A 13,600-nucleotide genomic window follows, 5' to 3' on the forward strand; every position below is an offset into this window, starting at 1 on the left:
ATCGGGAATCCCAGATCACTGGCCTCTCCTGTACCAGGGTGATCAGCTTCTCCACATTCCAGCGAGGCATGGTGCCAGGAAAATAACAGTAACGGCTGCCTCACCACACAGAGAAGCTTCCAGGCACAAGTGGCTAGAAATTAGCATAACCTGTGACCTTAAACTTCCTGTACATATTTTTAAAAAAATTTATTGGCACAAGTTTTGCCAGACAGATTGCACATGGCAAAAGAAAGAAAGAAAACGGGCGTGCAAACGCGTTTTTCACGGCCCCATTAACTTGAATGGGGCCGCGAACCGTTAGCCGTGAAAAAAATAGGACAGGTTATATTTTTTTCACGGCAGGAAACACGGGTCACGGGCGCGGGTGACAAAACGGTGCAGTAGCCGAGTTTTCAACGGACCCATTGAAAGTCAATGGGACCGCAGGAAATCACGTCAAACGGAACGGCCGCGGATGCACACAACGGTCGTGTGCATGAGGCCTTAGAATTACAAAGAACCTTTTCTGGCACAGTATTTAAATTCACAGAAATTTTCTCTGTTTAGATAAATATGATGTTAACCCTTTCACGCATTTGGACATAACTGTACGTCCAAATTGCAAGTGTCTTACTGCATTTGGACGTACAGTCACGTCCTTCCCCATCAGGGGACTTCTCTAGACTCCTGACACAACCTCTCCCCAGCAGAGGTAGGCTGGAAGTCACCAACCACTAACTAACTCCTCCTCTCATATTCATCCCTCTAGAGGGAGAGAGAATGGCCAAGCAGTCCATTCCCTGGAACTAACACTGCCAGTTGTTGCTGTCACCTTGTGGTTGACCAGGTTATGGCATGAACAATAAGATTACATAGGAAATACATAAGAATAAATATGCACATTATACAGGGATGACCTGAAATACATTAAATTACATATATTGGCACATAGGAAACAGTAGAAGAGTGCCAAAAAAGTGTTAATGGCACTCTGGGTCATTATATTACCCGTTGTGAAAATGAAACATTTAGGGCTAAAGCAACTTTATATTGAAAATAAAAGTTAATTTTTCATTTTCACAGCATTAAATTCTATGAAAAGCTTGTTGGGTTAAAGCATTCACTTCACCACTAAATTTATTCCTTGAGGGGGGTAGGTTTCCAAAATTGGGTCACATGGGCCCTGATAACCATTGCAGCAAAATCTACCCTCCGTTAACAATATGGCGCTCTTTTCCTTCAGTGCCCTGCCATGTGCCAATGCAGCAGTTTACGACCACATATGGGGGGTTTCTGTAAACTGCAGAATCAGGGTAATAAATACTGATGATTCTTTGGCTGTTAACCCTTACTGTTTTACAGGAAAATTGGATTTAAATGGATAATCTGCCCCAAAATTTCCCCTCTATTTTGCTTTAATTCTTGTGGAACACCTAAAGGGTTAATAAAGTTTGTAAAATCAGCTTTGAATAACTTGAGGGGTGTGGTTTCTAAAATGTGGTCATTTATGGGTTTCTACTATGTAAGCCACACAAAGTGACTTCATAACTGAAATGGTCCTTAAAAAAGTGGGATTTGGAAATTTTCTTAAAAATTTTAAGATGTGCTTCTAAGCCTTTTAACTTCCTAAAAAAATTAAATAACATTTACAAAATGATGCCAAATTATATATGGGGACATATGGGGAATGTAAAGTAATAACTATTTTATGAGGTATCACTATTCATCTTAAAAGCAAAGAGATTCTAATTTTGAAAATAGCAAATTTTTCTAAATTTTCAGCATTTTTTTTTTTTTTTTTAAGCATAAAAGGTAAAACATATCAATTAAAATTCACCACTTACATGAAGTACGAGGTGTCACGAGAAAACATTCTTAGAATGGCTTGGATAAGTAAAAGCGTTCCAAAATTATTACCACATAAAGTGACACATATCAAATTAAAAAAATGGGACTCCGGCATTTGGTCCAAACAGGCTGTCACTTGAAGGGGTTAATATACATAATACATAAAGATATTATGTCTCTATGTATGTGTGATTATATACAGTAGGGATCATCAACTTTTGTCACTCCAGCTGCAGAGAAACTACAACTCCCAGCATGCACACTTGCTTAGCTGTTTTTGTAAGCCCTATAGAAGTGAACTAAGCATCCTGGGTATAGAAGTTTAGGAACTTTCTGGAGTGCCAGAGGTTGCTGATCCCTGATATAGAGAATTGTATCACCGCTAGAGATGAAAAATTCGATTCGGCTGGTTTGCCGAATTTTCCACAAAAATTTGCTTAGATCCGAATTTATTTGTGGCGAATCTTGTTAAAAAATTGCTATTTCCGGGCTGCAGAGAGCCTTTATATGGATATAGAACACTGTGCCTTGCAGTAACACGCATAGAGAGTGTGCTGGGTTAGTGAAATAATAAACTCAGTCTTACAGGTCCATGTTAGTGTCAAGAAGGCTACAGAGTGGCAAAATGACAGAGTCTGGAGGCAGCGGCAGCAGTATGAGAAGGCCACAGAGTAGCTTGGTGAAAGCATCAGGAGGCTACATTGTGGCTCAATGACAGAGATTCTGGAGGTGGCGGAAGCATGAGGAGGCCACAGAGTGGCACAACGACACAGTGTGAATGAAGTTGACAGCAGTATGAGAAGGCCACAGAGTAGCTTGGTGAAAGCATCAGGAGGCTACAGAGTGGCTCAATGACACAGATTCTGGATAAAAGACTGAGGGCACAGATTGTTGAGAAAGATGCAGATGGAAAGTTATCTGTAGAGCTGTACGACGGTAACCTGCAGATTAATGCAGCCCTCAAAAGCAAGTTGGGTTTGTCGGTTCCAAAACCTAAATTAGATCGTGGGGCGGGTGATCATCAAACAACAGCAGCATGATGATAAGTGGCAAGCTGACATAGTGTGGAGATGGCAGCATGAGGAGGCCACAGAGTAGCTTGGTGAAAGCATCAGGAGGCTACATTGTGGCTCAATGACAGAGATTCTGGAGGTGGCGGAAGCATGAGGAGGCCACAGAGTGGCACAACGACACAGTGTGAATGAAGTTGACAGCAGTATGAGAAGGCCACAGAGTAGCTTGGTGAAAGCATCAGGAGGCTACAGAGTGGCTCAATGACACAGATTCTGGATAAAAGACTGAGGGCACAGATTGTTGAGAAAGATGCAGATGGAAAGTTATCTGTAGAGCTGTACGACGGTAACCTGCAGATTAATGCAGCCCTCAAAAGCAAGTTGGGTTTGTCGGTTCCAAAACCTAAATTAGATCGTGGGGCGGGTGATCATCAAACAACAGCAGCATGATGATAAGTGGCAAGCTGACATAGTGTGGAGATGGCAGCATGAGGAGGCCACATAGTAGCATGGTGACATAGTGTTGAGATGGAAGCAACAGCAGCAGCATGATACCACAGAGTGGCAAGATGACATAGTGTGGAGATGGCAGCAACAGCTGCAGCATGATACCACAGAGTAGCATGGTGTGGAGATGGCAGCAACAGCATGATACCACAGAGTGGCACAGTGACATAGCGTGGAGATGGCAGCAGCATGATACCACAGAGTGGCAAGGTGACATAGTGTGGAGATGGCAGCAACAGCAGAAGCATGATGACATAGTGTGAAGATGGATGATCTAATCTGCTGCATCAGGCATCAGTGGGTAGAAATCCTTGTCGATCCATCTTGACAAAAGTAAGTTTCTCCACATTTTGGGTGGACAGGCAAGTTTTTCTTGGGGTAACTATGGCCCCCGCCGCACTAAACACCCGCTCTGATGCCACACTACTGGCCGGGCAGGACAGCTTTTCCAAGGCAAATGATCTTCAATGTGGAGTGGCAGTGTGCTGTCCAAGTATGCCACCACCTGCTGGTTCAGGTCCTGCTCCAGGTCTACCTGCTGCTGGTGAGTAGTTTCTTCACTATGCGGGTAAAGAAAGAAACTCATCATGGACTCTAGACTCAGGCTGCCACCGCAGAGTGCCCCCCTGGTCATACCTGCGAGAGGATGGACGATGGTGCAGATAGGCAGAGGCCAACTAGGTACATAGGACAGGGGTGTCCAAACTTTTTTCGAGGAGGGCCAGATTTGATAAAGTGAACATGTGCGAGGGCCGACCATTTTGCCCAATATTCTTTGAACCATTAAAATTACATGCAAATTAACTATTTTATGCAAATTTTATTGCAAACGGCATACCTTTCATTTTGTGACTTGGATGACAAATCTAAACAGGTGTTAAATCACTCTGCCTTCAATATAAAAAACAGGAGGCAGAAATATGTCGGAAACAGTACATTACAAGGTTGTCTGTTAACTTTTAAATTCCAAAAATGTGAACTGGAACATAACACCAAGTATACTCATATGTTCAAATATATTTATAACTGATTGACCAACTGACATTGAAGGGAACCTGTTATCAACTTTATTCCGCCCACACTAACGGCAGAATAAAGTAGAGACAGGGGAGTTGATTTCAGCGGTCTGTCATTTATAAGTTAAAAGTTAGTGGTTGCCGAGAACCAACATCACAATCATTGCAGACTGGACCTGGAAAAGAGTCCCGGCCACCTGAGAAGAGTCCTGGTTATTCATAGATTCCTGCTCTCCTGCCCACCTGCTGATGACTGACAGTCTTCTACCTAGTTCCCTTTCTGTCTAGGAGAGAACTGCCAATCATCAGCAGATGGACGGAGAGCAGGAATCCATGAATAACCAGGACTCTTCTCAGGTAGATTTGACTCTTTTCCAGGCCCGGGCTGCAATCATTATGATGCCGGTTCTCGACAACCACTTACTTTTATCTCATGAGTGACACACCGCTGACATCAGCATTTCTGTCACTAATTTATGCTGCCCTCAGTGAGATTAGCATAAAGTTGATGACAGGTTCCCTTTAACTGAGATTTTACAATGTATTCCTTTCAACTGAAAAAAATCTTGCTGCACTAATGTGAAGGGTGAAACTGAGATCTGGACTGCAGCAGATAGGCTAGATCTGGTTCAAAGACTGTGGTTTTGATGCGCAAAATATCACGCAAGTGAGAGTCACTTAGTCTTGTCCGCATGCGATTCTTGTTAAGGTTCATAACAGAGAATGTCTTCTCACACAAATATGTTGAGCCAAACAAGCTCAGCATTTTCTTTGCCAATGTTCGAATCTCTTTAAAACGGCTCTTATCCAGTTGGCTGTAAAATTTCACAAGAGAGAGCTGTTGGTGCCGACTGCGTAACTCACTGTCACAATGCAGGTCAATGAGCTCGAGCTGCAGCTGATCTGGAGCATTGTCGGGGTCAACAGAGAATGGAGAGGAGAAAAGGGTGATCTCCTTTTCAATAGCTGCAAAATCTTGAAAGCGCCGTCTAAACTCCCCAGCAAGAGATACGATGTCTGCTGCATACCTGCTAGTTTGCGCACTGATATCATCCTGTGGAAAACTGTTCATTATTTCCTGCAACGCTGAAAAATGAATGGTATTGGGCGGTGTTTGTGACAAATGCCTTTGGAAAAGTTGCAGCTTTGTTCCAAAGGCTTTGAGGTGTGAATAAAGCTGGTTCACCGCTGCATCTTTGCCCTGAAGACTCGTGTTCAGTACATTCAGATACTTTGTTATGTCGACTAGAAACCCTAAATCAGCCAGCCAAATAGGATCAGATAGTTCTCGCATCGGTTGTCCCTTTGTTTCCAAGAATTCTCCAATTTCTTTTCTGAGAGAGTAGAAACGCTGCAGTGCAGACCCTCGACTGAGCCATCTTACATCGTTATGATATAAAACATCTTCGTATTCAGCCTGGATATCCAGTAGAAACTGTTTAAACTGGCGGTGGCACAGGGCTCTAGAGCGAATAAAATTAATGGTCTTTAGCACCGGTTTCATAACATGGTCATATTTGAGATGTTTAGCACAGAGAACTTGTTGATGAATGATACAATGCAGTTTAATAGCTTTGCCTCCTTCTTCGATCACCTTGTTACAGATTAGGGTTGATAATCCACTTCGGTCACCAGCCATGGCAGGTGCCCCATCAGTAATTATCCCAGTAACTTTGTTCCAAGGCAGTTTCATGTCATCTATGGCAGAACTAACAGAAACAAATAAATCTGTTCCTCTTGTTTGGTCCTTAAGGCTCTGGAGGTCAAGTAGCTCTTCAGTCACATTCATTTCATCGTCCACCCCTCTCAGAAAAATCAGCAACTGAGCTGTGTCGGAGAGGTCCGTGCTTTCATCACAGGCTATTGAAAAGAAGTCAAAATCAACTCCTTTTGACGTTAACTGTCTCTTAATATCTGATGAAATTTCTTCTACTCTCCGTGCTACAGTGTTACGAGCCAGGCAAATGTTGGAAAACTCTGACTTCTTCTCGGGACAGATATTCTGCACCATTTTCATAACGCATTCTTTAATAAAGTCACCCTCAGCAAAAGATTTGCAATTTTTAGCAATTAACGTTGCTACCTCATAGCTAGCCCTTGTGGCATTTTCATTTGACTCACGGGCTCTTGTAAAAAATCGCTGTTGTGACATTAAAACAGCTTCAAGTTGCTTCAACTTGTCACTGCGGTCGCGCCCTGTTAGCTTGTCGTATGTGCTGTGTCTCGACTGGTAGTGTCTCTTGACATTAAATTCCTTATTAACAGCCACAGTCTCTTGGCATATTAGACAAACACAGTGATTCCGTATTTCAGTGAAAAAATATTCCACTTTCCACCTGTCCTGGAAGCGGCGTCCCTCACTGTCAACTTTTCGTTTCTTATTTGTAGTTGCCATTATAAAAATTGGCCAGATGGGGAGAAGTTATTTGTAGAGAGTACTAGGAGCACAATCAGATTCTAGCCCAGTGACGTACAGTGAGGGGTTAATGAAGGGTATGACAGCTGGCTACCACCGATTCGGATTATGCCCCCTTTTCTGCTTTAGTTCACAGCCCAGCCTGCAAGTGTGTGTTTTTTTCCCTCAATAGACTCAAATAGGCTCAATAGCCCTTATGGTCGCCCTGGCCTTGTGGCTGTAAGTGTGGAGGCGCAGGGAGAAGGAAAGGCAACGTTAATTGGTGATGACTTTGATTATTATGTTTGGACCTGGAACTCAGCGCTAGAACGCAGCCAGAAATGTTTTAATACATTTTTTCTTCTACATTTGGGACCTTCACACTGTATAAATGTCCTCTGGGGGTAATGTGACCGTGGAGCTAGGAGACCTCAACAAACTGCAACTTAATCTGAGTGCCTCACTCTCCTTGTTATAGTGATCAGTGGGGGCACTCAGACCCCAACTAATGAAAACCTTTCATATGTCGCTGGGACATATAAAAATATTTTAAAAAATCCAGCAACACTTTAAAAGGGTTTTCCAGTACTTTTTATAGCTGCAGATGGTGCTGGAAATTCAGAGCTCTTTCTCCTGTGTAGTGGTTGGAACTAGTAAAGTTGCTGTAGCACTGCTCCTATTTGCTTCCAACATTGGAGGTACAAGGATAGGCCACCAATATAAACGTACAGGAAAACTCCTATAAACAAAGAGAAGGGCACCTGATGTATGAAACGTGTGACTAAAACGGACCTTTCACCTGTATAAACTATGTGAACTGAGTATGCTGCCATATAGAGCGGCGCCCGGGGATCTCACTGCACTTACTATTATCCCCGGGCGCCGCTCCGTTCTCCCGGTATAGGCTCCGGTATCTTCGCTCAGTAAGTTATAGTAGGCGGTGTCTGCCCTTGTTCTGTGGGCGTCTCCTTCTCCTAGGCTGCAGCGCTGGCCAATCGCAGCGCACAGCTCACAGCCTGGGAGAAAAAACCTCCCAGGCTGTGAGCTGTGCGCTGCGATTGGCCAGCGCTGCAGCCTAGGAGAAGGAGACGCCCACAGAACAAGGGAAGACCCGCCTACTATAACTTAAAAAGCAAAGGTACCGGCAGGGCTGGGACAAGGCCATTTGGTGCCCAGGGCGAAGATGGCAAACTGCGCCCCCCCCCCCCCCCCCCCCCCCCCGTTTTTAAGAAAGAATCAATGTTGTTTCAAAACAAGAATATACTTAAAGCAATAGAACAAAGGACTGTGGGACTTTGAAAGTCACAGACACTGTGATGTGTAAAGAAGCAATAATTTATTACATAGAAAATGTCAAGTGACAAAAGCTAGCCTACAAATATTAACAAACATACACCATCCATAGTGGTATACATATAAACAACAAAGCAAACAAAAACTGTACAACAAAACATATATAACTGCAATGACACTGTAAACTTGCTGAAAACAGTTGCAAAAATGTCAAGTATACTCCTATGGAAAAGTTAGTATTATGACACAATCACAAAGACACCTTTCTTGCTTTCATAGAAGCAAAATCATCTATGACACTATCAAAATGTATCTCTTTTGCAATTGCATACTCAATAGAAAGAATACTGAGGTTTGAAAGCCTGTCTTGACCCATAGTTGACCGTAAATAATTTTTAATGAGTTTCAGCTTGCTAAAGCTCCTTTCACAAGATGCAACAGTAACAGGAAGAGTCAAAAAAATATTTAATGCTGTTTCAATATTCGGATAACAAGCAGTAAGAGAATAGTCGTGTATTATCTGACACAGATCAAGGGGTGTTGCAGATTTTACATTTGACGGTATAGACTCAATGAAAAATTTAAAGCTTTCAATCTCGGCAGAGATTTCCAAGCCATCAAGATCTTCATTATACTTGGAAGCCAAGTTAAATGCAGATTTTTGTAATTCTGTCACAGTCATTGTTACAAGAGCAGGGCCAGAGAGGAACTCAAAGTCCTGGGATGTTTCCTTTAATGTTTGTGACTTCCATGTCATGTCAGTGATGAGAACATCAAAAACCTGGTTAAAGTCAATTCTAAAACGGTCTTCTTCACTCAGCTTGACCTGAGCATCTTGGGACTCGTATAAGGCTCTGGTTTTAGGTTTTCTTTGCCTCTTTGGTGGAAATGTTGCAGGAATCTGAAGTTTTTCACATACTTCTGCAGCATAATGAAATATTTCCTGGACATCCATATTACGCATTTCTTGAAAAGTGCGTCTTAAGCCATCAATCATATGAGATGCCTGTAGTATGGAAATCCCTTTGGCCTGGATAGCTTGGTTTACTCGATCGACCTGATTCAAGATTCTGTTCCACACAAACAACGTACACAAAAAACGATAATTAACCTGCAGCAGAAGACTTTCAGATGTTGATACAGATTCGGGGTTTGACGAGTTTTCTATAATGTCCGAAAGAGCTTCACATACATCGGTGATCTGTGTAAATAAAGCTTTTATTGCATTTGCTCTTGAAGACCATCGAGTATCTGTATGGCCCTTTAGAGTTGTCTTTACAAGTTTTGTTAAGGTTTCCCAGCGGGATGTGGAACTGGAGAAAAATGTAAACATTCTTTGAACAGTTCCGAAAAAGGTTTTAACTTCTGGACTCACGGAAGCTGCATGTACCCCTGCCAGGTTTAGGCTATGGGCTGCACATCCTGCATGTGATGGCACAGGGGCTGCATGTGATGGCACAGGGGCTGCATGTGATGGCACAGTGGCGACAATTGATGGCACAGTGGCTGAGTGTGTTGGCACAGTGGCTGCATGTGATGGCACAGTGGCTGCGTTAGGTGGCACAGTGGCTGCATGATGGGCATAGTGGCGACAATTGATGGCACAGTGGCTACGGTTGGTGGGCACAGAGTGGCTGCATGTGATGGCACAGTGAAGCTGCAATTAATGTTTTTTTTTTTTTTTACAGAAAAGGCAAGCTTAAAATAACACAAAATCATTTCTTTAAACTGCTTTTTTTTATTAAAAAAATTATGATCATCTCAGTCCAATCCCCCCCCCCCCCGGGGGGGGGGGGGGGGGGATTGGACTGAGATGACCATAATTTTTTTAATAAAAAAATTAGTTTGTTATTTGTATTACATTATTTTCTTACTTTTTACAGTCTGTGTGTGAGTAGCAGCTAGTGAAGGCAGGCTCCTCGTGGCTTGTTCTTCACGCGCCGACACAGCTCCCTGTAGGCTGCGCGAGTCCTCCCTCTCTCACCTCACACCTCGCCTCCGGCGTGAGCCGCGTGACGTCACACGGCGCACGCCGGTGGTATCAACCAAATGAATCCTCCATGGGGGGGGGGCGAGGAAACGCAGAGGAGGAAAGGGAGCCCGAGCCAGGAGCGCAGTCGGCACAAAATTCATAGGGGGAGAGAAGGAGCAGCGCTGACATGGCTGGTGTGGACGGTGTAGGCGGGTGCAGGAGCGCACTCAGCACAGCAAGTGGCGCTTGGCTAATGTGGTACAGTGAAGCTGTACACTGCTGGCACTTCACCTGCGCCCCCCTCCTGTCCGCAAATGGTAGCGCCCAGGGCACCCGCTCCTTCGGCCCCTGCCTTGTACCGGCCCTGGGTACCGGAGTCTATAACGGGAGAACGGAGCGGCGCCCGGGGATAATAGTAAGTGCAGTGAGATCCCCGGGCGACGCTCTATATGGCAGCATACTCAGTTAACATAGTTTATACAGGTGAAAGGTCCTCTTTAAAGACCGATATTCTGGCCTTACTACAGAGAAGAAAAGCCGAGATCTCGCAATGTCCGAGATCTCGTGACGTCAGAGATCTCGTGACATCTGAGATTTGGGCTTTCCTTCTCCCTGAGCCCAAATCCCGCGAGATCTCGGACGTTGTGAGATCTTGGCTTTCCTTCTCTGTGAAGGCAAAGACCAAATCTTGCGTGATCTCGGACGTCGCCGGAAGATTTGGCCTTTGCTGATGCAGCCTCTTCCTGTAAGCTGTGGTGTCTTGTAGTGTCCCACTAGGATACTTCTAGAGAACAAAGAGTTTAAAATGTGTGATGTTAAACAAATCTTAAAAGGGGTTGTCCAGGCAGTATATATTGATGACCTATTGTCAGGATAGGTCATCAATATCTGATCAGTGGGATTCCAAGGAGTCAGCCCCTTCATTACACTGCCCATCGTCTTGAAAGTTTTGGAGGCCCAGTGTAATTACAAGTACTCTTTCCTTCACCGCTGCAATGGAGACAACATGCAGTATAATGAAGAGGAAGCAGAGCTGGCATGGAGCGTTGCCTTCTCTTCAAACTGCTGAACAGCGGGGGTTCCAGGTGTGGGACCCCACCAATCAGATATTAATGACCTATCCTGAGGATAAGTCATCAATATACCATATATTGCCTGCACAACCCGCTTAATATATTCAGTTTTTTGTACTGTTTGCATGTACTTGCAGAGAAAAGCTGCAATGTAACATACATGTCTTGTGCTGTGTGTGCTGCTAGAGCTAAGACATGTTTCCTTTTCTCTCTTATAGGTTCTGTGTAGAAAACTATGCAACAAGGTTGAGGTTGAACTGTATTGGGGATTGGCCAAAAATCCTGAACACTTGCCGCAAGGCCGGATCCGGAATTAATGCCCATTGAAAGGCATTAATCCGGATCCGGCCTTAAGCTAAACGTCGTTTCGGCGCATTGCCGGAGCCGACATTTAGCTTTTTCTGAATGGTTTCCATGGCTGCCAAGACGCTAAAGTCCTGTCAGCCATGGTAAAGTGTAGCGGGGAGCAGTGTACTTACCGTCCGTGCGGCTCCCGGGGCGCTCCAGAATGACGTCATGGCGCCCCACGCTCATGGATGACGTGATCGCATGGACACGTCATCCATGCGCATGGGGCGCTCTGACGTCATTCTGGAGCGCCCCGGGGAGCCGCACGGACTGTAAGTATACTGCTCCCCCGCTCCCCGCTCCTACTATGGCAGCCAGGACTTTAATAGCGTCCTGGGTGCCATAGTAACACTGAACGCATTTTGAAGACGGATCCGTCGTCAAATGCTTTCAGTTAACTTGCGTTTTTCCGGATCCGGCGGGCACCTCCGGCAAATGGAGTGCACGCCGGATCCGGACAACGCAAGTGTGAAAGAGCCCTTAGTTAGGAAAATTAATCCGTAAGAAGACAGAGGAATTAGATTTCTGGCCTGGCCTAGCCATTTATGTAACTGACCTAATCAGAGAGGTCAACCTGAGAAGGGCGCCATCTATAGACTGTGAGGAGAACTCTTTGGATATGGGCCTCATAGTGTAAGACTGTAGTATTTATAAGATAGTTCCCATAATTTACAATGTAAAACGAATATAATCCTACCTATTCTGTAAGACATATATATTCATGCCTTACTACAGAGAAGAAAAAAGCCGAGATCTCGCGATGTCCGAGATCTCGTGACGTCAGAGATCTTGTGACATCTGAGATTTGGGCTTTCCTTCTCCCTGAGCCCAAATCCCGCGAGATCTCGGACGTTGTGAGATCTCGGCTTTCCTTCTCTGTGAAGGCAAAGACCAAATCTCGCGTGATCTCGGACGTCGCCGCGAGATTTGGCCTTTGCTGATGAAGCCTCTTCCTGTAAGCTGTGGGCTCCCGGTGACTTGAGCTGGCGGTGACTGGTGAGAGGGGCCGGGGGCCGGAATACCAACGATTCAATCAAACCTCTGGGGGGCCGTTTTACTCCTGGCCGCGGGCCGCAATTGGCCCGCGGGCCGGACTTTGGACATGCCTGACATAGGATGTCTCTGTAGTACTTCAGTTTGTCCTCCCTCTCAGTGGGTCTAAAAAAGGCCCCCATTTTGGAACGGTAACGAGGATCGAACATGGTGGAGAGCCAGAAGTCGTCTCTCTGCTGAATAGTGACAATTCTGCTGTCACTACGCAAACAAGTGAGCATGCAGCGGGCCATTTGTGCAAGTGACTCTGAGGGATTCCCTGCATCCATCTCCACTGCATACTGCCACGGTGTGTCTGGGTCCTCTGTATCGTCTTCCTCATCGCCCTTTTGCTCCTCCGGCTGCTCCTCCTCTCCTGGCACCGCAGTAGAAAAACCACTCAATTCGCTACATATTGCCTGTGCTCCAATGTCCTCCTCTTTCTCCAGTCCCCTGACATGTCATATTCACCAGCATCTGTTCCAGGACATGAAGCAGTGGAATGACGGCATTCATCCAGTAGACCTAGCGACTAACATAACGTGGCTTTCTTAAAAGGCCTGAGCAAACCGCAGGTTTCACGCATGAGCTGCCATTGGCTGACATCAAAGTTACAAAGGGGAGTACTCCTATCCGCTTGGATCATCAAGAAATCGTTAATGGCCTTTCTCTGTTTGTACAGTCGGTCCAACATATGGAGGGTGGAATTCCAACAGGTGGAAACGTCGCATATCAGCCTATGTTGGGGGATGCCGTTCTGCTGCTGCAGCTCAAGGGTGTGCTTTGCAGTATATGAGTGGCTGAAGTGCATGCAAAGTTTCCTGACCATTTTTAGGATGTCTTGCAGATGGGTGGAAGACTTCAGGAACCGCTTGACAACCAGATTGAGCACGTGTGCCATTCAGGGCGCATGGCTCAGCCTTCCTTGACATGTTCTTCTCGTTGTCGGTCACCATCGTTTTGATTTTCATTTGTCGCAGAGAAAGCCAGCAGTCGATTTCTTTCTGACGGACACAGAGCAGTTCCTTCCCTGTGTGACTACATTCGCCCAGGCAAACCAGGTGCAGAACCACGTGACACCGCCGTGCCCTGCACATGTGGAATGCTGGAGGGGCACTGTG

Source organism: Bufo bufo, chromosome 1 (assembly GCF_905171765.1).
Source record: "Bufo bufo chromosome 1, aBufBuf1.1, whole genome shotgun sequence".
Taxonomy (NCBI): Eukaryota; Metazoa; Chordata; class Amphibia; order Anura; family Bufonidae; genus Bufo; species Bufo bufo.